A 27,802-nucleotide genomic window follows, 5' to 3' on the forward strand; every position below is an offset into this window, starting at 1 on the left:
TCTGGGACCAGGTACTGCACTGAGCTGCCATGCGCATCCCCTGCCTTCAACTGGGCCTACCTGTCTTCCCCTGACTGAACTGTGTGACAAGCGCTATAATTTGTCCCCATCCTGCCTGCAGTACTGGCTGACCAACTTGCAGAGCATTGTAATCTGTCCTCCTGCCCAGCGCTGTGTCAGAGGCCGCCTGCCCTGAGCTACCAGTGCCCTCGTGACTCCAGCGCTGAACCCCCCCCTCAGGAGGCCGCCTGCCTGCGAGACGCTGTATTTGCCTGCAAGCGCTCACCTGACTCGGCGTCGGGTGCTGTATTGTGCCCCCCTCAGGCGCCTGAGGAGGCCCCCACGTCATCGCGGCATCAGCGCCGCCCACGTGACGCCTCTAAGGCACTGCCGGCCTGCCCTGGGGCAGCCCGCCTTCGCGCCGTGACCAGCGCCGTGATTGCCCCCCTCTCGGCGGCCCTCGATGCCAGGAGAGGGCCGCCACATCGAATCCGCCCGGCCGCACTAGGCCTGATGCCTGCCTGGGCCAGTGTCTCATGACGGGGGAGCGCCGCCGCGTCATCGGCCGTGACTCCCACCCAAGCCGCGCCGCTATTGGCTTGCCGGGAGCGAGCTCCTGCCCGTGAGGCCCGGCACATAGGGAAGTTCCGATTTACCGCGGAGGGGGGTGGAGGACTCCGAGAGCCCCCTCCACCTACGGTGCACCGCAACAGCTCCCCCCTTGGAGCCCAAGAACCCTCACTGCCCCCTTTGCCGCAGAGGCCCAAGAGAGAGCCCCCACCTCGTCCCCAGCGCCGGTGCCCTGAAGCTGCGCCTGCACCGCGCTTGGTCGAGTGGGGCCGTTAGAGGGTCAGAGCGCCCTCTCCTCCCTTGAGATCAACGCAAGGGCCCCGGAGGGCCAAAGAAGTGAGGTAACCCCCTGGAGAGGAGGGCGGTAGGCCGGGAGAGGCCCGAGGTCGCCCCTCCCCCGGGGTTAACTAAGACTGGGCCCTGTTGGCCCCCTTCTGAATGTGCCTCGAATATTTGGAGACTGGAGGGTCAGACACGTTCCTCAATGTATCAAAGTGTACCATATTTACCAGCCTGATATGTTCAAAGTGTGCCATATTTACAAGCCTGAATTATACATTGTGCACCAGATTACCAGCTTGTTAATGCGAGAGAGAGTCACTTTACTGTACTGAATTTTCTTGCAGAGGTGAGCTTCCATAGTATTCTGATGATCTGATCTAGGTCGCAAGCTGACCTGTATTCACAAGAAGAAAGGCTTGTCACTGATGACTAAAGGCTGTGTTCTTTGGAGTTCCTTGTTAGACTGATAAGTACTTGCCGATATGTTTTATTACCTTCTAGGAAAAGCGTCCATGAGAGGTTTGATGTGTTACTTCAATGCATTACTATAGTCGCTTCTTGTAGGATCCTCCAGGTCTATACAATTACCCCTTTGCCTGTCAAAGAGTCTGATGCGACAGGCGGGGTTAGTTAGTGTTTCATTGCTAGATGAGCTGGTTATTATTTTAATGAAATTTTCACCCATTCATAGGAAATGCAACCTGAACATGATTCATGAAATGTCTTAATGAAATGCTTACCTGAAATGCTAATGAATTAATAATGCATCGCTCTATTGGAAAGCCTACATAAAAGATCTTGATTTCTTTCAAATACAACTACTGGTGTGGTCTCCATTATTGCGCCACTGTGTGTTTCATTGGATGAGTGTGTTAAGTAGCTGCTTTACATGCAAGCCCCTGGCTGCCTTCCTGCTCGAGCCATGCTACCCCCTTGAGAGCTGGTGGTCCCAGTTCTTACAGTGGGTTATTCGTTCGAAAGCACATTTAAGTTTCTAACGCTGGGCAAGAATAATAAATATTTCATATAGGTTACCCTGTGAAACGATTGATTAAATAATGTCTCCTGCACAATGCACTTTATATTTTGGCGTCCAATGCACATTTTGCACATAGCCCATTGGTAATTCCGTTTTGCTGCGCTGGTGAATGAGATGTTATAAACGCTTCATGTATTAGGAGTTCTAACTGTATTATCAAGATTTTTAAAGTACTTAATGTATATCCCTGTTAATGGAATATAAGTGATTTAATGCTAATATAATTGTTTTAAAGATTTTTATATTGTGTTTAATTCCCCACTATTGTGTCATGTAACGACTTTTGTGATATTTGTATCCAAATAAAGTCTATGAACTGAACTATGCCATGAAAATTCAGACAGGGTGACTTTGCATGGCCTTGTAAATATGGGCAGGCACACTGAGCCACCTGTGCGTTAAAAAAAGTGAAGCACCGGCGCTGCAACGGACTTGTAAATAAATACCCCTGTGTCCTAGAGCAGGGCTTCAGCTAGGGGCATAGCTTCTATGTTTGCAGAAGCTACAGTGGCACCTAGGTATAGAGGTCTGAGAGTCACACTGAACTCTCATTATGAATCTATTTTTCAATTTAAACAGCAGTCAGGGGGCTACTTTCCTTCCTCGCACAAGCAGATAATAGAAAGTGCCTGGACACCCTCTCGAGTGATTAGTGCACTATACAAATTAATATACATAACAGAGCATAGTACACAGCTGTTTGGGTGTTTTCCCACTGCTGCTCAACATTAAGGGCTGCTCTGGGTGTAGCACTGACACATGATAGCGAAATCCCTGCAACCTCTCGCCTGGTCCTTCTTGTACAGACCATTCAGCTCAGCTGTAGGAATTGAAAATCAGAGAAGCTGGGCAAACCCAAGCAAAATCAAACAACTTTACCTATCTTTGCGAAGGGTGAAACCTTCCAACTTCAACTTCACCTTCACCTCACACATTCCTATTTCTTAGGTCCTATGATATTATTGGAATATAGTGTGCTTTACCCACTGATTAAAAATACATGTTGCCTCGGTAGAAAATGTTAAGCGTTTTAAACTTACTCTGTTGCTAGAATAAATTTACCTGATTACAAAAATGTAAAATTGACATGGATCAGTTTGAATTAATGAGCTTTCTTGTCACTCTCACTGGCCTGGCACAAATACGGAACCTACAAGAGCGGCAATGTCGATAGCAGCTAGTTTTTGATATATGCAAATATTAAATCTACTGGCATAATGGTAAAAACTGATAACGTTTCACTGTCATGCAATTGTAATTCCTGATTCACTTTAGCGATGTTTCCGGAAAAATTCTCCAATGCTTACAGCACCCCTCTGGAGCCAAATAACTGAGAAACTCCCAAACATATTTTTCTTGTTTTCACTGGAAAAATCAAAATGTACTAACGATCAATATTATGAGTGCTTTTTTCCACAAAACCTTCTTTTCAATTTTTTTTGTTCATCAATTGTTTAAAACGACTGCGCATTTCAATACATTTAATCTGTAATGCAGTATTTTTGCAGAATATCACTTCATTTGAAGAATCTTAGGAGATCGCTGTTGACTGTCGCGTCTCTGCCGCGGTAGTCCATATTCTCCACTGTGACCACCCAATCCATTGTGGGCACCACCCAGTGCTTAATTTGTAAAATATGAAGTGCAGGTGCTCAAATTTTTGTCGGAGGCCACACCTACTTTTCTCTGGCTCCACCCCCTTCCTCCACTGGCTCCACCCACTTACTATATTAGCTCCACCCATGCCTTCAACTGACACTGCTAATAGTCAGAGGTAATATATACCTGGTTGATCCGAATTTCAGCAAGGTTTTGATAGGAGGTTCCCCTGCTCTGTGAACATTTTGAAAAAGATAAACTCAAAAGTGCATTTAAAGCACAATTTTGGAATAAATTAGCTAAAATCACTAATGGAAACGTCACGGCACCCAGGCCAGAATCATAGAAACGTCACACAAAGTCAACCAACCAGGCCAGAAAGCATAGAAGCATCACACAAAGGCTCTCAAGCAAGAAAGCATGAAAATGTCAATGAAAGGCACCCACGCCAGTGGTGCTGGAACCACCCTTTAACACTGCCCTTGGCTTCAAGTCTCCATAACCACTGTCTTATATTAATGTATTTTAACAGCGCCTCTCATACCAGTGTAAGGTGTCAGAGCACTTTGCATCATTCACACATTGCATAGATACAATCCTACGGGTGTAAATCAGTATATAGGGAATGTCAGACACGACTACAAGGTATAGGAGCCACATGTCATCCATGATTGTCATTGTAGGCAATATAGTTTGAGAGTTCAAAGTCTTGAAAAGGGCAAATTTAGAATTTAAAACATAACAGCATTGTTAGTGGTTCTCTTCAATTAGAATTGATTTCTACCCACATTAGACCCTTTCGCAAGATTAGGATAATGAAAGATTGCCCAACAAAACATTTAGCTCTAATAACTTGCTGTTTGCATGCAGCTCTTTGATGACAGACAGACTAGTTAATAGCTTGCTGTTCTGTGATAGGATATTAACTCACAAACTGCAAGTAACTAAAGGATCTCTCCGACAGAAGCAGTAACACACTGACCGATTTAACATTATATGCACTTTTTTGATCTGCATGGTAAACGTTCTTTGCAGCAGGTATATAACCCTGTACCACCTTTGAAGCAGTCACAGCTTCACCTAGACAAAGCCCCTGGCTCTCTCCAGGTAGACGATTAATCACCAGAGTTATCTTGACAATTTAATTTATGCCTGAATATTACTGGAGCCCAGGAACTCAGCTGCAGCTGCTTTTACAAAAAGGATATAGTGGCAAACTGACACCCCTACCCCCATAGTGTTATATGAAATATGCTCATTGCTTTGATCGACAGGTCATTGTTTACCTAGAGTCTCCAGTGTCACTCACATGAGATATTGACTCTCTTGTGTTGTATCATTCTGACACTGTGCAGTAAAATAGCTCCCCTCACAAGAAGTGCTGTTAGCACTCCGCAACCATTGTGTGTAACTATTTCAGCATGTAACAGCGGCCTCGGTGTTACGCAATGTCGCTGGTCGGTACCTTCAAGCGAACATCATGCTGCTATTATCGGTCGCACCAGCACCCCTATCGCTTTCTAACTGACTCAAGGTGAGATACTGCACAGAAAATTGGGACGTGCTCCAGTCTGCAGTGCAACTGTGAAGGAGTCCTGTGAATTAAAACCGAAGTCAATGTGAGAGAAGGGCTGTGGAATGGCCTGTGGGACTTGGGTACTGAGGAGCTGCAGAGCACAAGGCTGGATTCAGGACAGCCTGACACAGACACGGGAATACGGACACAGGTTTACATTATTCACACAGCAAAGACATGGATTTCGGAAAGCACGCAAAAATGTTGAAGCGCAAAATCCTGAGAAGCCACCATTGCAGGAGACTGTCTTTCAGACCACCTCCAATTCAATAAAGTGTCTATTTAAACCTTTTGTTTTTACTGTTGGGTTTACAGGTTGTGCATTTGATTCTGCTTCTATTTGGCAGTATGAAGCACTGAGTCCAGAGCTAGTTTGATGAGGTACAGGCAGATTGGCTGGATACCAGGATGCCAAAAAAAGAATTGGATTTAATAAAAACAGGTGAAAAAGTGGTGGAACAGCCTGACTAAAGGGCAACAGATGGCGGCAGGCATCATAGCAGCAAATGTCTTAATATTCTGTCTCTGTAAAGTGCCGTCCATGCAGCGCACAATGATTAAATACTTCACTTCTAACCCGGTCTCCAAAACTCTTTGCCTATCGATGATTCTGTCAACATTCAGTAATTTTTCTCTGTTTCACATGGTATGTGTTGTGGAGTTTTGTATCCATATTGGGAAGTGAGCAGTTCATGGCAGTTTATTTGTCAGCTCAGGTGTTCTCAAGTTTTGCCAGCTACATTGCTAAAATGGCCACAGGACGATTTGGTCCATCACTTAGTGCGTCGGGGCCATTACGACAATCCTTGCAGCAGTATGTACCAAGATGCCAGAAGCAAAACTAGCAAGAATTTTTCCTATGTTCACGTTCATAGCTGGAAGTGCGTAGAAGGCCATCATCACCGCACTGGATACTGCAGGTTTAATTCTTGGTTGGAGGATATTTGATCATGCAGCACATCTCGTCTCGGTGGAGCTATTTTTGGAATATGGTACGTGACCTATGGACATGAGCTGATCTGGAAGAACAGAGAACCAACCACTTGTGAAAATGTGGCATGAATGAAGAACTAAAACCCCAGGAAATGAGACCTTTACCGTGGTCATTGCAATTTGACACATTTTTCTTTTATTTTGAGGGGTTTTATCTGCTGTACAGAACAAATTGGACTTCCTGCTTTTATGTATGTGTAAAATATTTTAATAAACTCTTGGACTCAAGTTTTCACCATTGCCAAACCCTTAAAACCGAATGTACTTTTTAAATATTTGACAGTGGTGGCTTTGGTGCGTGTTATCATTATGCAGTATTACTTGACTGCACTTACAAACTTACATCACACAGCAATCCGCATTTATCGATCCTGTGCACTAGGCTAGCCTGGACCATGTGAATGTACTGTGCACAAGTGACAAACCCAATCATCGCCCGATTCGATCACCACTACTTTGGTCGGCGGCTGGCTGGGCTGGCTGGCCACCGGGCCATGATGACTAGGACGGTGCCGGTGGTGGTGAGCGGGCCTCAGAGCCGCCTGAGCCAGTGCGGGTATGCTGGGGTGTGGTGGCACCGTGGCAAGCAGTGAATGCGCACCCATTACAATGTGAAAAAATATGCGCACGCTGCTTGCCGCGCACAGCCACAGCCCCAACCCCCACAGATTTCAGGAGCCTGCTCTGAACCGAAACTGAATCTATCAGAGCAAGTACTGATCATCTATCCAGGCAGCTGGGCCGGCCCACGCCGCAACAATAGCCTGCAGTCACAGTGCACACTACTAGCAACATGATCATCGTGAGAATCATCATCATCAAATCAAACACAAACCTCATCCTTATGATCAGAGTGACCCCGCATCAACATGATAAAAAAAGTACAGTTTATTAAAACCAGCAGTAGGCCTCACCTGCGCAGCTCTACTTATTTTGTAATACATCATGATTTTGCTGCCACCGGCATACGCCGCCTACTACCCCAGGCAATCATGATCAAACCAGACAGTCACTCACCACCAGTCACCAATCAACATCATTATGATTAAAAAAAAAACAGTAATCCTGCCCTGCCTCACCTGCGCAGCTATTTAAATCATGATTTAGCCGCCGGCGCCGGCCTACCCCAGGCCATCACGACGCGACCAGACACAATCAACATAATAATTTAAAATACAAAAATAGTAATGAGTAATCACTTTCACGGCGCCCCCTGTGGCCTGCCAGGCCCTGCCCTGCCCTGCCCTGCCTCACCTTTGCAGCCGACGGCATACCCACTGCCCAGGCCATGCCTCGCTCGCCCTCACGTGATGAGCAGGCATATGTCCTGTCTGCTCTGCAGTAGTGGTCACTCTAGCTAACGGTACCTGCCTCACTCAGGCTCAACGTCGTCCAAGGAGCAGGTCCCGACCGACACCCACACCTCTGCTTCTTTGAAAGGCGGCGTTTGATACTGGGTGGGGAGGTGCGGTGCGGGTATGCTGGGGTGGCGTGCGGAGGCAAAATTAAACCAGCGAATGGGCGCGCACTCAAATCTGCGCACGCCCCCGCAGAGGAAGACCCAGCCCAGGCAAAGCCCTGCCCTGCCCAGCAACAACAACTACTACTATACAGTGTCCCGCCCACTCCACACTGATCTGAGGCCGGCCGCCGGAAGTTTGAAGAAAGAGTGAGGAGGAAAAATTGAATCACCCACGTCACGTCACCATTTAGACAGTCACACACAGTAAGTGTTTAGGCAACAATAACGACAGGGTAACTAAAGCTAAGTGACTGCAGCGCACAGCACGTACGGTACAGCAGCAGCACATGCTCTCTCTGCCAGTGCGACACACGAGTCACATAAATCAATTACTGACGGGACGGGACCGCAGGTGCACTTAATGCAGTGTGACTGTGTAGACCCGGCCCTGATAATTAGGTGCCGGTGCTAAGCACCGGCAAGCTCCGGCTCAAATTAAGCCCTGGCACCACCCATTGTGTTTGGTGCAGCAGACACACCTACAAGCAGTGGGGCATAAATGCCTGCTTCAGAGAGATCTGTTCAACAAGAAAGCCCAATAAGTGTCTTCGAAATATTTTCAGAAAAAAACCAATGCTAATTTGTGAATTTTAAAACAGGAATTTTTAATGAATAGGCTAAGGGCCACATGCATCAATGTTCCCATTTGCGATTTCTTAATTGTGAAAATTAAGGAATCGCAATTAAGAAATCGCAAACGGCTATGCATTAAAAATTCGTGACATTTTTTGCGATTTCTTATTTTTCCTTAATTGCGATTCACAATTTGCGAATCGCAATTAAGGAATCCCTCCCCATTGATTCCTATGGGCCTAGAGGCCCATAGGAATGAATGGGAAGCCATTCTCATTTTGCGATTCGCAATTAAGGAATCGCAAAATAAGAATGCTATTTCAAGGGTGCAGGGGGGGTCCAAAGGACCCCCTCCTGCACCTCTGAAATTTAAATTAAAGAACAATTTTCACACACACATGCCCCAAGGGCCTGTGTGTATGTAAAATGAAACTTTCAAAAATGCACTTTTGTGCATTTTTGAAAGTTTTCGCAAATTACCATGAAGTTTAACTTCATGGTAATTTACCTCTTCCTATTTGCGAATTCTCCCCCAAAAAATATTCATGCATTGCATTTAAGAAATCACACATTGCGATTTCTTAAATGCAATCGCAATTTAAGAAATCGCAACATATTTGCGATTCCTTAAATTGCGAAAAAGCAAAAAAACATGATGAATCCCAAAAAAGAAAATTGCATTCGCAAACGGACGAATTTTGCGATTCGCACCGTTTGCGAAGGCAATTTGCTTTGATGCATGTGCCCACAGTTTCTGATGGGTTACTAATGAAACATTCCAATAATTTTGGTGTGGCTGGCAAATCCTTAGCCTTACCATAGAGACTGACTTACCCTTATCTCATATTCACAGGCACTAGACAAATTCCACGGGGTCACACTTTAAAGGTACAGCTCAGTTGCGAAGAGCGAGCATGATCAGATAGCACATACATTCCAACAGTCGTAGATGTTCAGTCAGGCCCCAAACAGCAGAATTGATAGACAATGAAATGCCTTCACCCAAGTCACTGAACCCTATCCATAGCAGTAGTTGGTACATGCGAATCGGCAATACATATCCCGAACATTGCATAAATATTAGCTTTAAGTATAAAAATGTACCGCAATAATTTTGTCTGAAACATCAGCTTGACAGTTTCAGAAAACAAACATTGTTGAAGCGGTTTTGTGTAGGCATGGCAACTTAACCATTGTGCGATGAGCAAAAGGTGCAGACAGAAGAGGATTGGGCCATCATAAGGGAAGCAGTACTAGCAAGAGCGGGTTAGGTGTGTTGTACATCTGGGTAGTTTGTAGCTACTCTTCAAGTTCATTACTGCTAAATGTACTCACCTTATCACTCACTGATTCCTCATCTATTGTGGCCCATCCTTCTATCTGCACTCATAGCGCCAGGCCCCTATGTCCCACCCTGGGCCTTTAAGAGGGTGATAGACATGTGACCTGCCACAGGCATGTCAGCTAGGTTCCTGCGCTCAAAAACGACTTCCTGTGCTGAGCCATGATATACGGGTGTAGACTAAGCACTGCAATGTCCTACCTGCCATGTGGTCACATGCTAAGTACAAACACTTTAGTCAGTCTTGACTTTTAGGGAGTAGCAACTTGCATGTTAGGACATTTGTACCCAAACTTACAAAATCAAAGCAAATCTACTAGCCCCAGACTGCAACAGGGTGCTGGCTAAAAGGCTTCGACCAGCTAATGATTTAGACATGTCGTGGTCATTTGACAGAGGATACTATCTCTTAGATAGAGGTCATTTTAGACAATCATAATAGATGGAAAGTGGACCCATAACAGAAGGATAACAAAGTATAGTTTTTGTATTTGTATTGTGTAAAATACTTTTTTGAAAAGTTGTATATGTAAACCTCCCTGGATTTTAAATTGTTTGATCGATTCTCATGTTCAGGTGATTCTTCAAAAGGTAGATGGTGGGTTCGTGGTTTGTGGCTTTCCTCTAGCACTTGCCGTTATAAGCTGAAATACATGGTGATTTCTTTCATTTCACTTTTAGCACTGCTTTCCATGTCTGTGTGTCGTGCCTTTTCTGCTCTAACAGATTCTTGAAGTTTCCCGGATCCACACGTGAGTAGATCCTCCGGTCTAGATACTTTTCTTTGCTTTCTGGGATACGTAGTCCTGCTAATCTCATTTATAAATCAGGACAAATCCCAGAATACAAATAAAAACCTGACTGGATGAGCTACTTGAGCATGTACGAAGGAAACTAAAGAGCCCCGAAGTAGAGCATTTAGTCCTAGTTGTGTTGTCTTTTTTTGCTTTCTGGCACTTGCAGCCCTGAATTTCAACTGGGATAAACAAAAGTAGATGGATCAGAATGTAAAATTGAAAATCCGGACAGTGATACATACTCATGCACGGATCTTTTTAACTTGACTGTCAAGTTAAATATCACAAGGTCACCTCGTTTTTAGGTATCACTTAGCCAGCGCATACACTGTCTCTCAAGGTATGCTGTATCTATTGTACGGGCGTTCAGCACACCCATCCGTTTTCATTTGTTCCTTCATGTGCCTTTCAAAATTTCTTTGTTTTTATTGGTAAAGAGTTTATATTTGTCCATCCTTTTGTTATTTTGGTCATTCCCTGGAGACTGGCCCTGTTACATAAATCACTTCACTATCAGCCATATATTGCCTTGTGCACCCCATACCCTGGGGTCTGGCTTTTTTATTTATTTATTTTTTTAAATATGGGAGGGGGGCCATGTGGCCCCCCTTCCGGGCCGATTTTGGCCCAGCAGACAACATCCATAGGGACCCAGCCATTTTCTTTCTTTTTTTTTTTATGAAAAACAGGGGGGAGGGGCATGTCACACCCCACGCGGACCAATTTCGGCCTTAAGAACTCATCCCCTGGGTTCTGGCCTTTATTTTTTTTATCATTTCTTTTAGCCCCAGGGACCACATCACCCGCTGCCCATCCAGGTACAGTTTGGCCCCGGGGACCCCATCCTCCAGGGCCTGACCTCTGAAGTGGGTGCCCTGTCAGGGCAGTCACTCACTAAAGATGGGGACTGCAGGGGTAGCCTCAAGGCCCCCGCAGTCCTTGCCACCTCCCCGCTTCCTGCGGGAGCCGGCCTTGTTTTGACACAGAGGGAGCTGCTAACATAAAGTTCCCTCTGTGTCAAAGCAAGTGTGCTCAAAGTAGAGCAGCCCTTGGTATGGCTTGGCGGGAGCGGTAAAGCTCCCGCCAAGCCAAACCAAATAGCTATGTCTCGGGGTGGGCAACGGGGATATTACAGTAGCTGGCCCTTGGGGGTGGCGGTCCCCAGGGGGTGGTGGTAATCCCCGGGGCTGGGGGTGTGAAAGGGCCCCCCTGCATTATATTCTTTGAGCCATGGGGAGGTGGTGGTCCCCGGGGCTGTGGGGGGCCACTTGGGCCCTTTGCATTTCAATATATTATTCAGAGGTGGCGGTCCCTGGGGCTGCAGAGGGCCCTAGCAGTCGCCACCGCTTTGATATAACATAAGCCCTGGGGAGGTGGCAGTCCCCGGGGCATGTGGGGGGTCAATATGGTCTTCCCCCACACTAATTTTAAGACCCGGGGTGGTGGCAGTCCCTGGGGCTAAGGGGGTGGTGCATGGGCACCCCCACATTATTATAAAAGCAATGCCCCCATGATTTGGCCCTTCTTATAAAAGACGTGCAGGAGCGTGCGCAACATTTTATTTTTTTTGCCGCAGACCCACGGGTCCACCCGTGAATTTGAGGCAAAAGTAAAATAAAAATGCTCTTAACCCTCGTGTGGTCCCTATGGGAACCCCACGTCTGGGGGGGGTCAGGGTAATCCTATCCTGCCCCCCATTTCTTTAATTTTTACAGGACTCTGCTTCAAGCCGAGTCCCAAGATGGCTGCCAACACTTCCTGGTTGAAGTGCTGATAACCAATCAAATTTTAGTTGGATCTGCGAGTCCACTGCTAGGACTCAGGTCCCCCAGATATCTATATTTTTTAAACTTTAATATCTCTGAAACCAATGAACGCATTTACACCAAATCACAAAAAGCACTCTTGCTGGACCAATATCTAGCTTTCTGCCAAATTTGCTGTATTTCCGTGCAGCGGTTCAAGCTGTATTCATGTTAAAAAAATGAAAAATCCCAATAGACATAACATAAGGAAAATGTGTTTTCCTTCCCCCCTTTTTTTCTGCTCCCGTTTGACGGATCACAGCAGTTGAACAAAAAAGAGGAAATTTTCTGAAAATATTGTGAAGATAGTTATTGGCAAAGCAAAAAATGCTTTTCCTATGGAAACTTTCATCCTAACTATAACTACCTAATAGCGACCACAGTAGGTAATGTTTGTGTTTGTGTGTATATATATATATATCTCACTCCACTTGCACCTTGTGTTTTGCAGTCACCAGCGGGTGCTCAGTCCACAGGGGTGCGTCCCTTGTTGTATCTCTCAGCTCCTTATTAGAAAAGACCAGCACTCGTGGAGGTATAGTCCAATAGTTTATTGGAATGGAGGTACGCATAGACGCGTTTCAACAAACTGCCTTTGTCAATGTTAACGAAACACCGTTCTCGCCTTCTGTTTATAAGACAATGTTCATTGTAAGTCATTACAATAGAAAACGGACTCATATGCCTCAAATCGCCAGTAAATTCAGGCGCCATACCTAAACTTCACTGTTCTTCAACATTATTAGTTTGCACACCTTATGCAATGCCTAAATTGATAATGATATACATCTCATGAAAGCAATAAATCATCACAATACCACTTTCTCAGTTTTCAGATGGGTGCAATCAAATGAGATAAAATTCATAAGCAAATTCATTTTATATTTGAGCCTTCCCATCCGACTTGCAATACTCTTGCCCTGTATGGGCCCCCTCTTCATTCTCACGTTTCTAGCCCTGAATGGACATACACTGCATAGGACTAATCACCCTGACGCTCGGTACCTTTTCTTTAACTTGTAGACTAACTACTTGCTTTCTTTCATTTATTGGGACTAACAACTTATCAAGGTGAATTACGATGTTCTTCACTACTATTTAACCCTTTCAGGAATTTTGTCTGAATGTCAATGATATATCTGGATTCTAATCGTCAGCGTTTTAATTCTCGATCTCCACCCCGTATTTCTCAGGGTACATAGTCCAGACAAAGTTTTAAAAAGATTTCTGTTGCTGTTATGGTATGATTCAAAGTGACTTGCCACTGGGTAAGAGATATATTTATTATCTATAGCTCTCATATGCTCTAGTAGGTGCTTTTTTGTGGGATGCATAGTACTTCCCACCTACCTTAGCTGGCAGGAGCAAATCAGGCAGTACACTGTATGTGTGGTGTTACAATTCATAAATGTACTGACCCTCTTGGGTTCTCGTGGATCCAGTATATCATAGGTTAGGACTTTTGCACTATTTACACATGCTTTGCATTTCTGACATGGGTGAAATCCCTTTTCTGGTGATAGAGTTGTTTCCACTTGTCTTCTGGATGGGTGACTTTGCACTAAACTATCCTTAATTGATCTACACTTCCTAAATGCCATTAATGGAAAATTAGAGTTGTCCTTTCCTATGGTTGGGTCCGATTTTAAGATTCCCCAATGTTTCTGTAAGATTTTCCTCACTATATGGGCCTGGTTCGAAAATTGTTGATCATTTTGAAGGAGTTAGATGTATCTTCCACTTTCTTCTGTGGATCCTCCTTCATTAATTCCTTCCTACTCTTGTGATCTACCCTCTGATTTGCACTTTGTAACACTCCATTTCCATGGCCCCTCACTCTGAATCTCCTCATACATTACTGTGCAGACTGGTGGTAATCTGTATCTCTTGTTGTGTTTCTCTTTATACACAGCAATTCCCCATATGGTATGCTTTTAACTAGTTTAGGTGGGTGACTGCTATTCGCATGCAGTACTGCATTTCCTGCTGTAGGTTTCCTATAGAGTGGGAACATGATTTGTATAAGGTGTGTAAACTAATAATGTTACAAAGTTTAGTAATGGTGCCCGAATTAACCGGCGATTTGAGGCATATGCGCCAGTTTTCTATTGTAATGACCTACAATGAACATTGTCGCATAAACAGGAATTGAGAACGGTGTTTCGTCGACATTGACAAAAGTCTAACTTTACGACTTTTGGTATTTACAAAGGGCATTTACCACTTATAAATTCCTTTTGTGAATACTGAAAGTGGTAAAGTTAGACTTTCGGTATTCACAAAGGACCTTTACGAGTAGTAAATGCCCTTTGTGAATAACGAAAGTCGTAAAGTTAGGCTTTCGTCTAACTTTATCTTTGTGAATCAGGCCCAACGTGCATGTGCATTTTCAACATGATACACCAACGGCCATGAAACTGTGCCCCAAAAACCTCAAACTGTACTAACAGTGAAAGATAATAGCAAACACTGGGCAGTAATATGAACAATCGCAATGCTGCCTTATGTAGGCAGATGGATGGACAGATATAAAAATAAACTGGGAAAAAGAGACAAACAAACGTAGATAGATAGATAGACAGATAGATAGATAGATAGATAGATAGATAGATAGATAGATAGATAGATAGATAGATATGTGTGTGTGTGTGTGTGTATATATATATATCAATCCAAAGGTGCTCAGATACAAAGCCGCACTCCGCTGTCAGGTTGGTACAACCACTTTATTAATAAAGCATCCAGCTTTCCATCTCGTCAAGCAAATCCTCAGCCTTACGCGTTTCGAAGCTTTTGTGCTTCTCTTGAGAGGCTAACATCAGGAACCATATATATATATATACACACACACACACACATATCTCCTTCCTCGCCTAAATCCGCCGAGTGTGGTATTGGGAAGTGGCTCGAGTTTCCAGGATATATATATATATATATATATATATATATATGGCCTACTGTAGGTCACCTTAGAAAAAGCATTTTTGTGTTGCTAATAACATAGTACTGTTTGACGACTTTCAATGAAACTTTGCAAAAAAGTGCTATTTTTTTTACTTGTTTGTGCATGGAAAGTTTTGTGGTGACCTGTCAAGCACAGCCAAAACAAAGGCCAGTGGTACCAAAATGAAAAATCTTCATGTGTTGCCCATAGACTTCTTTAAGACGGGCTACACCAAAAACTGCTGAACGGAAATACACTAAATTTGGCAGGATTCTAGATCTTGGTTCACAGATTGTACTTTTTTGTGATTTAGTGCAAATCCGTTCAGTAGTTTTTCAGAAATCACGGTTAAAAAATAATTGAATATCTGGAAGGTTGGGTCCGCGAGAGGCTCAGCAGGCTCTTGCGAGAGAGCAAATTTAAAACTAGAGCATTCTGATTGGCCCAGGGAGGTTAATTTCCCTTGGGCCATCTCACTCCCATGGGAGTCAGACTCCTGCATGAGCAAGCACTCTGACTGACTGCCAGCAACATCATAAAAATTTTGCTGGCAGCCATTACAGGACTAAGGGGACTTAGTCCCCTGTCCTAAAGTAAAAAATGTAAAGTAATATAAGAGGGTGGGTAAGGATACCCCAAGTCCTTAGGCCCCATGGGGCTGACCAAGAGGGACCCAACAAGGCCAAAATCAGCAAAAATTGCAGCAATCCTATGGGACTCCAGCGGGACTGTACAAACATTGTGTCTGGACTGCATTCATTACATTTATGCCCCGGGCAGCCCACCCCCGGGCTGTCTTGAATAAGGGAGTGGCTGCATGGCACCCTGCCCAGTCATTAAAGGCCCTGGGTAGCTGACCTTCGGGGCTGAAATTTGCATGCAAGGGGAAATACTATGTCAAAGTTTCAGACTGACAGATACGTTGAGTGTTTAGGTGCGATCAAGATTTGCACTTATGGAGCTTTTTCTCTTGACGCTAAGCATCGGGTCCTCTGATCCAGATTTCGAGTCGATAATGACAGCCTGCTGCAGTGCACTACCTTAGTGAGTTCTGGAAGTCTTTCTTTTGATTGCTGATGACAAGCAGCTCCAGAGCTTTCCGCAGAACAACCCTGTGTTTATAAATCAGCCTAACCTAACCTAACCTGTGCGGTCAGGGCGAGTCGCGGTTAAACTACTCCAGCTTGACTCTTGTCATTGATGTAAGACTTCTCCTGGAGCTTTTTCTTAAAGGTTGGCAAAAGTTCCCATACTTTCAGATCTTCTTCTGAAAGGTTCCTTGAGGGTCAGAAAGAGTCCACAACACCAGCTAAGAGTTCAAAAGCTCTGGCTTGCCTCTTGGGCCCTGGGAGTCCAACTCCCACAATGCACCTAGTCAATCCAAGTAAAATCCAGGTGAAACTGGTCAGCTGGAGTTGTCCTTGTTGTGGATTTTACAGGTGGCTTCTTCCAGCACTTTTTTTTACTTGTTGCCGCTCAGGAATTCCACTCCTTATCCCTCAATATAGGCAAAGTCCTTCTGTTTTGGAGTCCTTACAGTGCACTAGGTGCAGTCCATCTGAGTGCAGTCCTCTCTTGTGCAGTCCAAGGTTTCAGCAGGGCAGTCCTTCTCCTGATATTTTCAGGCAGGCATCTGAGGTGCTCTTGCAGCTCTTCCATATTTATTCCTCATTCTGGGATGGCAAGAGGGGAGACACCCCAACCAATGGGATTCAGGTTGCCAACCTCTTCTATGACTACTTGGGAAGTGTGGCATATTTGTGTCCCAGAATGCACATCTCAGCAAAAACCATAATGGAGAAAATCTCTCCTTGGAGTTCAGGTCTAGCTCACACAATCAACAGTTGTGGCTAACTTTTACATACGCTCCCCTTTCAGCCCCCTTCTAATCTAATTAGAGGGACTCCTATGTGGCTGGGATCATGGAAGTCGGGTCTGGCCTGGGTTCTGTGACATCTGGACTTCTCCCTTTGAAGACCAGTTTATCTCTCCAGCTCCCTGACCATCCCTGGCTTATCCAGGAACCAAATCTCCTCCCAATTAATGGCTGTATTGTTTCAGCCTCAGGCCTCTTCACACCTAATCAGAGAGCAGCTTTGCCCAGGCGCTCAAAGGCTAGACAATCAGAAGAGGCTGCTACAAGGCAGCTTTAGGTAACTTCAGGAGAGTAAGTTCTGAAATTTGTTTCCTGCAATATTTATGATAAATCCAACCTTGACAAGCTGCTGTTGGATTTATTGCAACTATTATTTTGATACTTTGAATTATGGTGCAAACTCACTCCTGTCAAAAGTTAGATTTTATTAAAGTTTAATAAAGCCTTCCCACGTTAGCCTATGGAGCTAGCAGCACTACAATGGGAAAAATAACTTTGGCTGTTTTTCCCTCTCACCAAGTCACATAAACATGTTTTTTATAATATTGCTGCTTTTTATAAGAGTCATCCTACCCTTGGCTTACCTAGGGCAGACCTTAGGGGTGACTTATATGTAATAAAAGGTAGTTTTAGACTTTGGAAGGACTTTTGAATCCAAAGTAGAATTTGGACACAGTTTTATATGAAAACCAGCCTACAAGGCAGGGCGGGCTTTGCAATCACCTCAGAAACTGCAGCAGTGCACATGTAAGTGCATTAAGTCCACTGCCTGCCATATACTAGTGACTTACTGGTGTATAAACAAAGTGTAATTAAACCAATTACCATATACCTTTTCAAAAGAGCACTAACCATGGGCCTGGTTAGCAGAGTCCGGGGCACATGCAGACTCAGTAAATGTTGTGTCCTAGCAGACACAGTCTAGTTTCTGAAAGTGTAATGAAATACTTAACACCCACCCACCACTGATGTCACAACATCACCTGACACAGTCAATAAAGAGAGCCAAGTACACGTGCTCGAGGCTCATTAACCCAGTAACATACACGTGTGCGTGTCCAGTTTCTATCCGCATGTGGGCCCCGGGCCCACGACGCAACAATGGCGACAAGGGGTGGTTGTAACCCCACGAGACTCAGCCACTGCTGAAAGGGAGGAGAATGCTGCCCGTGTGAAGGGCACCCCCTGACGAGGTGGCGCCGGCCGCCGAGAGGCCCGAGGGGTGTGTGCCTTGCCCCGGGCCTAGCCGTCGATGAGAAGGTGACCGGGAGCCCACCCCGCACCTTTCTAGCCCTGCCGAGGGCTGCAGTGTCGCAGGAGCACCCTCGGAGACACAGCAGACCGAGCGGAGCCCACCCGCGTCGGCCGCAACTGAGCCCACCGCGTGGAGACTGACCTGGTGCCCACCCGCAAGGCAGGAAGGCCCGGAGGTGAGCCCAAGCATTGATAAGGCCCTCTAGGTTGTGCGAGCCTGAAGCGGCCCCCCAGTGACACTGTGAGGATAAGCGGAGCCCACCCGCATCATCGTGTGCCTCTTAGCCCTGACTGATTAAGCAAGGCCAACGGAGCTCACCCGTGGCCTGCCAACAGCCACCCAGAGCCCCGCCCGCAGCGTATGACCGGAGCTACTGCGGCAGTGGGCTGAATGAACATGCGTCGCGAGAAGAGCCGCAGGGCGCTGTGTGGAGGAGGAGGGGTGAAAGCGGCAGAAGGCAAGACCAGCGGAGCCCACCCACGGCCTGCCTGTAAGTGGCCCCCGTCCCCGCCGCGCAGCGTGGGGAAGTGAAGCTGCAGCGGCGGGGGAATAAACTTCAAAGGCAAGCGCCTGCAGCATGTGGAGAGCTGCGGGGCGCCTATTGCTGTAAGCAGAGCCCACCCGCTGCAATGTGCGATGCTGCCCAGCCTGTGAACAAACAGCGGAGCCTACCCGCACTGCAGCACCACACGACCGGACATGGCCCTCAGCCCCCCCCCCACCCTGCCCGCGCGCGAAGGGACTGAGGCTGCCGCGGGCAGGGAGTGGGAAAAGTGAAAAGAAACGAGGCAGCAATCGGATTGAGCTGGCGGGTGCTCACCCCGCACAGTGCAAATAGGAACTAGCCCCCCCCTGCTCGAAGACTGCAACAGGCTGCCGGGGACAGGGGAGGAAGAAGATAAAATGAGGAGCATGGCCGCCGCAGGTGGCGCGAGATGCCCCCACCTGCAAGTTTCCCGTGCGGAGAGCAGATAAAGAAGCCAGTGAAATGAAAGAGCCAGCGGGTGCCGACCCCGCATGATTAAACATGGCCCATAGCTCCCTCCTGCCCGCGTGAGGACTGTGAGGCTGGCGGGCAGGGAGGGCGAAAGAAATGCGGAAAATCGCCGCCACCGGCTAAAGGCATTATGCCCCCATCTGGATCCCCGGCAGAGTAAATACCTGCAAGCCACCACCTCCTGGGTCCCGACAGGAAGGGGCAGCCAGCGCTGTTTAACACAACAAAAAGAAGGGAAAAGAAAAGAGAGACAACTTACCTGGGAGAAGGTGTCCTGCTCCTGATGGCTGGGGTCAGCAGTGGCTCCAGCCCCCTCCTGAACACCCCATGGCAACAGCAGGTCCTCCAAGCCCGGGACTCTGAGCATAGAGAAGAGACAAACAACAGGAAAGAAAGTCACCAAGAGGAGAAAGCTGCAGCTGAAGAAAAGCCCAAGCTACACTGCCATCTAGTGGACACTGGGGAGAATTGCACCATAAGAGGCACAAAGAAGCAAACAAGCACAAGACAAAGCAAGGGAAAGCCTACAAAGGGAGAACAAGCCTGCAGCGATGCGGACGGAGACCGAGACCCATCATCACTGCTGAGGTGACGCCTAGTGGCCACAGGTGCTCATCGCAACCGCAGGAGAGAAAAGAACCTCACGCTGGACGGCGAGGGAGAGTCAAGACGTCTACCGCGAGCAGCAAGGTTCGGGGATGACCTACTGGAAGCGCGCAAGAGTACCCCGGACGCGGACGGTACAGGACAGTGCCTGAAAGTAAGGAAGCCACACCCAAAGCACCAGAAGTCGTGCAAGGCAAGTACCCAAGTGTTTGAAGAAGGAACAGAAGAAGTGCGACACGCACGTGGAATCTAATGAAGCGCAAGGAACAAAGCTACACTGAAGATGTACCACGACGGTACGAAGTGAAGCACAAACTTGCAACTGCCATGCACAATGACGTGCAATGAAATAGTGACGCAAGATCACCACGCCACGAAGCGAAAGAGCCTCACCGGCAGCGCACACGAGAAGTGCACCCACCGGAGAAGGTCCATGGAGCGGTGAAGTAACCCTCCGGAAACAGCAGAGCACACGAAGAGCGCCGACGAAACTGCGCCAATGCAAAAGCACTGCAGCAGAAGCAAATGGCGATCCCAATGATCGCGGATAGCGAGAAGACTCACGAAGAGGAAGCTGTCCACCCCATCTGGTAGCAAAGAAGATCACCCAAGAAGAAAAGGATTATCCGACCCGCCAGAAGGGTGCCCAAACAAAAGCTGATCACCCTGATAGTCGCCCGAGAAGGAAAAGAAGAAAAACGACCTGCCAACAGGTCACCGGAATGCTGACCCGCCTTAAAGGCGCAGCGAAGGTATTCTGCCAAGAAGTCAGGATGAAGATGCCCTGCCGTAAGACATCCGTGAACTGAGAGATCAGGAGAATGTTCGGAAGAAGACCCAGAGAGACGGACGCAACCCCGACAAGAATTGGAAGCAATAGGAGGCAAGAGAAGAGATCGTAACGACCGGTCCAGTCACAGAAGAAGGGAGAGAAGACAGTGTCCTAAAGCCAGGATAAGACCAGAGGGAAACAGACGAAGTGCACGCTGCTTGAAGAAGCCTGGTCAGAAAGACGAAGATAGAAAGGTGACCGCACCGTGTTGTGAAAAGAAAGAATGAAGAAAGAAGTCATGTGGCACGACGCCAAGAACAACATCTGGAAAAGGTGAGGAGAGGTGTGATAAGTCTACACACTTACAAGAAGAGGTGACACACACCACAACATCGTGTACAGTGACCCACACGTCCAGGAGAACACTGATGGCACCAGGAACAGAACAGACACATATTCACAAGACCCCGACGACCAGTTGACAACAGGAGAGCACAGGCCGGACCATTGGCACTACCCACCTTTGGGATCGAGCGGAAACCTGGATGCGGAGGGAGCCTGAACAAGGAGAACTGACCAATCCACACCACCCCGTGGAGATCCAAGGGGCAAAGGCCTCAGGGACACCGGTGGCAGAGGGTCCCGACAAGAGAGATGGATCCATCGCCGGCTACCTTGCACGTCCCAGGAAGAAGAAGAACTTGTTCGCAAAGGCAGGAGTCAACAACTAGCCTTCAGGTGGAGCTACGGACTTTGTGAGGTAGAACCCTCATCGTCTCAACCATTCACATGCAGACTGTGGAGTTGGAGCAACGCTGTGGAAGAATACCCGGCCCAGTGGAAACCTGATGAAAAGGGCCTCCGGGACATCTCGTGGCAGGAGAACACCCGAGAGAGGGGCGTCCTAGTGAGAAGAATGTCCTTCAAACACTCCATCCTTTGTAATGTAAAGCCAAGCTGCCTACAGTGAAGAAACCTACAAACCAGTTGAAGACAACATCCTTCAAGTCTAACATCTGGTCATCCTGTTTGGCGTCACCCTCAAAAGCAAGATCTCAGTGGACTGACCAACACACCCCCAGGGTGTAAGTCCACAAGAGTACGCCCACCGAGAACCAGGACGTCGAGCACAGAAGGACTAATATTTCAGCAGCAATGTCCACCGTCGTCATCAAGCAAGCAGCTGAAGAGACTTAATGTACATTTGTAAATATTGTATATTTGTGTATTTTCTCCCACAGGGTCGGACTTTTGTCTTTCCTTAATTTTTATCAAATTTTGGGAGGAATGTTGTGTCCTAGCAGACACAGTCTAGTTGCTGAAAGTGTAATGAAACACTTAACACTCACCCACCACTGATGTCACGACATCACGTGACACAGTAAATAAAGAGATCCGAGCGATCGTGGTCGAGGCTCATTAACCCAGTAACATACCAGTGTGCGTGTCCAGTTTCTATCCGCATGTGGGCCCCGGGCCCACAACGCAACAGTAACCACCAGTGTCACTCAAAAAATTGAAGTGATTAGGGCAAAAGAGATGATTTTCTTACACAGTGCCTGCAAACCATCTTTGAATGCTTTTGAAATGTATTGGTAAAAATGACCGACAGCATTAAGAACAACAGCATTGGCAAAGCCACAGTCAGACCTTTAGGCTTTGCCAATGCTTGTTTTTACGACAACAAAAAACCCTCTGACAATGGGGTGCCAAAAATACCTCGCATGGAAGGGGTGAGGAGACATATGGCATCTTATCTGCACTCTGCTCGCAGATCATGGCATTCATCACACCTATGTGGTTAGGTTTTCAAACCCATGGCACGCAACGTCATGTTGCGGTTGAGAATAGAAGTAGTGTAATTATACATATTTTCCTTTATTCCTCATAAGCAGAGCAGCCTTCAAATGTCCTTTTCAAGAATGTTTAATTTCTCACCCCACTTTCCATTTGAATGGATTTGCTGATTAAAAGATGCAGCTGTACATTTCTGAATGCCAGCCTATTTAAGGACCCTCGAGATGTGAACCTTGATGGAGAGAAGCCGAGTTAAACTCGTATTCATGTTTTCGGGACCAATGTGGTTTCTATTGAATGGTTGAGCTCAAGAGAAGCTAAGAGCTGGAAAGAGTGGGAGAAAACAATCATGCAGTTTTAGGCCTTTTTTCAATACTTTTCACCTGCTATTCCCCAGGTTTTTACCGAGGTAATTTTCACTAGTGCCACGTTATTTCTGTTTCCGCTGTAACGCGGTTTCATCGGGATAACATTAACTTGTCCTAATTATTCACGCTGTGGTGTCAATCTGCTGTAATTCAGACGCAGCGCTGTAATATCGGCTCATTTCCACGAGCTCCTTCGTCACACCTGTTTCATCCATCACTTTACACCGTTGCTTAAGTAAAATAATGATTTCTCTGAAAATACACACTTAAAAACGACGGTGTTCGAGTTAGTGCTAATAAATACGTTGTTTGTACTATCAGCAGTGCTTAATTTGTAAATAAACGAGCGCCAGGGCCCAAGGTCCTGAGTCGAACTGCCATCACTGCCACCCTACCTTCTAAATATCCCACTCCTATAAGTGTGGGTAGTTCCAGGCCACCGAACGCCGTAAGAATGGTCCGGACGATCCGGAACTATTTTGTAAATGTGTATATATTTTTTAACCCGATGTGCTCAGTCAGTCAAATAACTTTATTCGATTCATTTGAATCATAAAAGTTTGCGTAACCGATGTGCTCGTTAAACAAATAGACAGACAGCACCACCATGTGGTTGATTGTCATGAATTAGTGCTGGTGCCAAGTACAGGCAAACACCAGCACAAATTACACACTGATTGTCAGCCTTATCAACAAGCAATACATAATTGCATGAAGTGCTCCCAAATAAAAATACAAATACCATACACATGACAAAAAATTTATTTCTGTGTTTGTTTATGATTTATGAGTCCCTTGCTCACTTTGCCACTGGATTCAAGCAAGCCGGGCTGAAGACGGCTGGAATGCCAGAAACCGGTCCTCGGAAGCTAGTTTCCGGTCCAGGGAAGACATGGCTTAGCAGTTCGGGCTGGACTGTTCCCATGAGGCACAGGGTCAGACTGATTTGCATATAGCCATGTCTGAACTGGGGTGGCAGAGTGGGCTAAAGAACGGTGATGGATTAAACCCAGATCTTTTGAGTGGGTGTGAGTGTTTGATTGATATGGATGCTCCGTCCATCACCAACCCCTTTTGTACCGCTTTTGGCCGCCATAAGTGTGGCAGGGTATGCTCAGATGTGAGTCCCTTGCTCACTTTGTCATTGGATTCAAGCAAGCCGGGCTGAAGACGGCTGGAATGCCAGAAACCGGTCCTCGGAAGCTTGTTTCCGGGCCAGGGAAGACATGGCTTGGCAGTTCATGCTGGACTGTTCCCATGAGGCACACGGTCAGACTGAATTGCATATAGCCATGTCTGAACTGGGGTGGCAGAGTGGGCTAAAGAACGGTGAAGGATTAAACCCAGATCTTTTGACTGGGTGTGAGTGTTTGATTGATTTGGATGCTCCGTCCATCACCACCCCCTTTTGTACCCCAAATTCCAAATTCAGCAGCTCTGGTCAGAGTGCCACATCCTCTCCCACACTGAACACCCTACTGCCCCACTGAGAGAAACTTGCACTGCCTTCAGCTACAACTCAATTGTGCTGCGACTAGATTCAAATTATGCACTAGACAACAGTAAAATGCTGCCTGAAAAAAATTAATAACACCCTGGAAAAAGCAAACACTCATAAGGAATGCAAGAATAAGCAAAGCATGTGAAATGTATTCAGGAACAACATGGTTACCTTAACAGTTTTAAACTCATTATTCAGAAATCAGTAAGTGATTTTGCCTGAAAAATTCAGGACATGGCTACAGGACCAGGAAGGGACCCGTTTCAATGCCCATTGCTTATATCCTTTCAAAATGTAAGCAGTTTGGTTTAATAAAGACCACATCCCGAACACAGAGCCGCAGTACATATTTTATGAGCTAAAATAATTAAAACTGTTGAAAACAATCATATTAAATGTCTCCACTCAACCCATCAACCAGGTATTGCAGTCCCTTTAGGAATGGTGCACTTCCCAACCCTGGAAAAACATTGTTGTTCAAAGAAAGAAGAAAAAAGAAAGTAGCGCTTTCACTGGTAAACTCTGTAAAGTGACGCTAATGTGTCTGGGTGTAAATAACAATCTGGCCTGTCTGCTGACCACTCTGTGTCTCTTTATTTAGGTATTTAATTATTTTTTCTCTCCGTCCCGAGGTTTTTCTTTGGAATTATAAAACGGTCAGCAAATGGGAACATTTTCAGCCAAAGTGTTCTGCCTATTTTGGATCCATTTCACAGTGAAACAAATAAAGAAAAGGAGAGGCATGAGAGAGTACGTAAGAGCTGTCTTGAAATCAGAACTTAAGGAGGAGCGAGACAGAGATAGAAAGAGATGGAGGAATAAAGAAAGAGAGAGGGGGGACAGCTGACCGAGGCAGATCAGGAGAAGTGGACACTTTCCTTGCCTTCTCTGGGTATGAAGGAAAAAATACACATTTTTTTTCCTCTCTGCCCTTCCCAGAACTGAGCCTCACTGCAGAATAACAAAGGGCAGAGGGTGGGTGGCCTCTTTGGCTCCAGGCAGGTCAAGTGCAGGGCCATTAAGTGGCGCTTTCGCGCGCTAATGGCCCTGCGCATAACAGAAGAGAGAGGGGAAATTATTTTGTCCCCTCGTCCCCCCCACCCTTGTCCCCTGTGTCCCCCCCCACTGTAAAATCTGGGGGGGATATGTCCCCCGCGTCCCCCACACTTCCTACGCCTATGTGAAGAGCACACTTAGGGGTGCGTGACGCTGAACATTTATAATTTGTTGCAGCGTTTGTGAAAGTCTATGAAACATTTTGCAACCTTCTGAAGACATTTTTTGCTTTGCCACATCAGCTTGACAACTGTGACTTATTTTTTATCAGTATACATTGTGTTTTTTAAGCTTATTTCATAATAAAATTGTTGGCCATTCTGTATAAAGTAGAGAACATTGTCACAATCTCATTCCAAATCCTGCTGTTTGTGTGTGCAAGCAGGCCGCAGCTTAAATACCATGCAGTAACTCAACACACAAAACCTCAAAACTTGCAAATTCGAGTAAAATCAATATTGTGAGGTAGCAGTATTTGCAGTAAAACTGGAAAACAGAGCACGATTCGTGCATTCGCAAGTACGGGAGATGACAATTTCGGGGACGCTACACAGGGGACAACAGTCAAGAAGCACCTTCCCAGCCTGTGTGATGCATTGCTGATTCAGGAGCTCACCATGCTAGCGGATGAGGTAGGTAAACAGAAGACAAAAATATTTAGGGGCAGATTTACAAGCCCCTTGCACTGCCAGTACATCATTTTTTGCGACGAGCTGGCAGGCCATTTCTCTGCCCTATATTTACAAGGACTGGAAAAGCCACCCTGCGTGGCTTTTCCTGTCCTTGTAAATATGGCCTCTTTACACGCAGCACTTTGTGTGAAATGGGCGATCCAGGGGTGTTGCTGTGGGTGTTCCGTAGTGGAACCTGACACATTCCTAGATTTACGAGGATTTGTACACCCGGCAATGCATCAGTATGCTACACCACCCCTTGGCGTAGCGACATGCAACAAGTAGAAATGTTTTCATTTCTCCTCGTTTTTTCTCCTTGTTTGTGCAGGAAGGTTCACCTTCCTGCACAAAAACAATCTCCCCATGATGCAGGCATCCATGCACCGTGGTCCAAGGGTGCCTTAGGGTGACCAACCGCCCATAAATTTCACGGACCGTCCGTAATTTGGATCTCGCGTCCGTTGTCCTTGATGATCCCTTTTACTGACCCCTTCTGTCCATAATTTTGGGCATTGGGGAACATCTCTGTTCCCCTGCGAGAGGCCTCATCTCCCTGATGGGGCCGCCTCATACTCTTCCTGAGAGCAGCCTCACCCGCCCTTTGTCATTCTGTCTGCGGCTGATTGCCACATACAGAATGACAATGGGCCAGTTTGAGCTGTTACAGCATGTTCTCAAATTCTTCGACCCCCCCACGCGGCAACTGGTGGTTCAGGCCTCCATCCTCTCCCGATTGGACTACGGGAGTGCCCTGCTGCTTGGAGTCAATCAGGCTGAGGCTACTAGGCTTCAGAGGGTGCAGAACGCCGCTGCACGGGCCATTGTGGGCCTTCCGAGACGATGCTCCGTCTCTACCGTTCTGACCTCCCTTCATTGGCTTCCGGTCAGACAGAGAATCAAATTTAAGGCTCTCTGTCTGACATTCAAGATCCTGAAGCTTTCCTCCCCTCCCGCCCTTGCGGGCCTCATCTCTCCGTATATCCCTGCGCGGTCCCTCAGGTCTGAATCTTACCATCTGGCGATTAAGCCAAGATTCAGACTGAGTAGGATGGGAGGACGCTCTTTTCGCATTCTGGCGGCTGATTTATGGAATTCCCTTCCTGTCCACATCCGTGCCCTAAACAGCCTAACTCTTTTCAGACGTGCCATCAAAACTCACCTGTTTGCCTCTGCTAACTGATTTTTCTTCTCAGCTCCTCCTGTTATGTTGTGGTACTTGATCAGGCGCCAGGACGCCCCTTCGCTGGGGCAGCTGTGCGCCAAATAAAAGTTATAAAATAAAATAAAATAAAAAATAAATGTGCTGGGCCTCATCCAGGCTCGGTCTAGGGCAGGACATCAGTCAGGTGGAAGAAATGGACAAAGACGCCCATGTTGCTGGGTGACAATCCAGTTCTTGAAAAGGTGGTGAAACAAGTTAAAAAAAGGGTTATGGGTCTTTTACTGTAACATCATTTTAAAACGGATGCATTTTTAATGTTATATTCAACAAAGCCTTGGTTGCTGCTTTTTTATTTTATGCAACTAGCAACCATTGACAAAGTCAATAGTTCTGGCTTGTAGGTGTAACAGTGCTTGTTGTGTTATATATCTGGATGCAATGACAGAAGCATCAAATTACCAGTTGAGCGGCACACTATGCTAAGCACAGATTTTTAGCTTAGGTGTTATAAGCCATGCCCTTAATTACTTGAACACCCCCTTTGGAGAGACCCCGCCAGTTTTTTCATCCCACTTAAAGCCCTGGAAACAACACCATGTCACAGTAGCACTGTGCATCATGCATGATTCATGACTTCCACTTTTTTTGATTGCCTATGTACAGGGGAATAGTGAGCCCTTCCCTGCGCCACCCCTT

The 27,802-nt window shown here is 46.4% G+C and overlaps 1 pseudogene; it reads left to right on the forward strand.

The window, feature by feature from the left end:
• The first annotated feature begins 5,128 nt into the window (after positions 1–5,128).
• On the forward strand, positions 5,129–6,183 carry LOC147711746 (presenilin-associated rhomboid-like protein, mitochondrial pseudogene; annotated as a pseudogene).
• The last annotated feature ends 21,619 nt before the right edge of the window (positions 6,184–27,802 follow it).

The sequence above is a fragment of the Lissotriton vulgaris genome, chromosome 5 (assembly GCF_964263255.1).
Source record: "Lissotriton vulgaris chromosome 5, aLisVul1.2, whole genome shotgun sequence".
NCBI classification, from domain to species: domain Eukaryota; kingdom Metazoa; phylum Chordata; class Amphibia; order Caudata; family Salamandridae; genus Lissotriton; species Lissotriton vulgaris.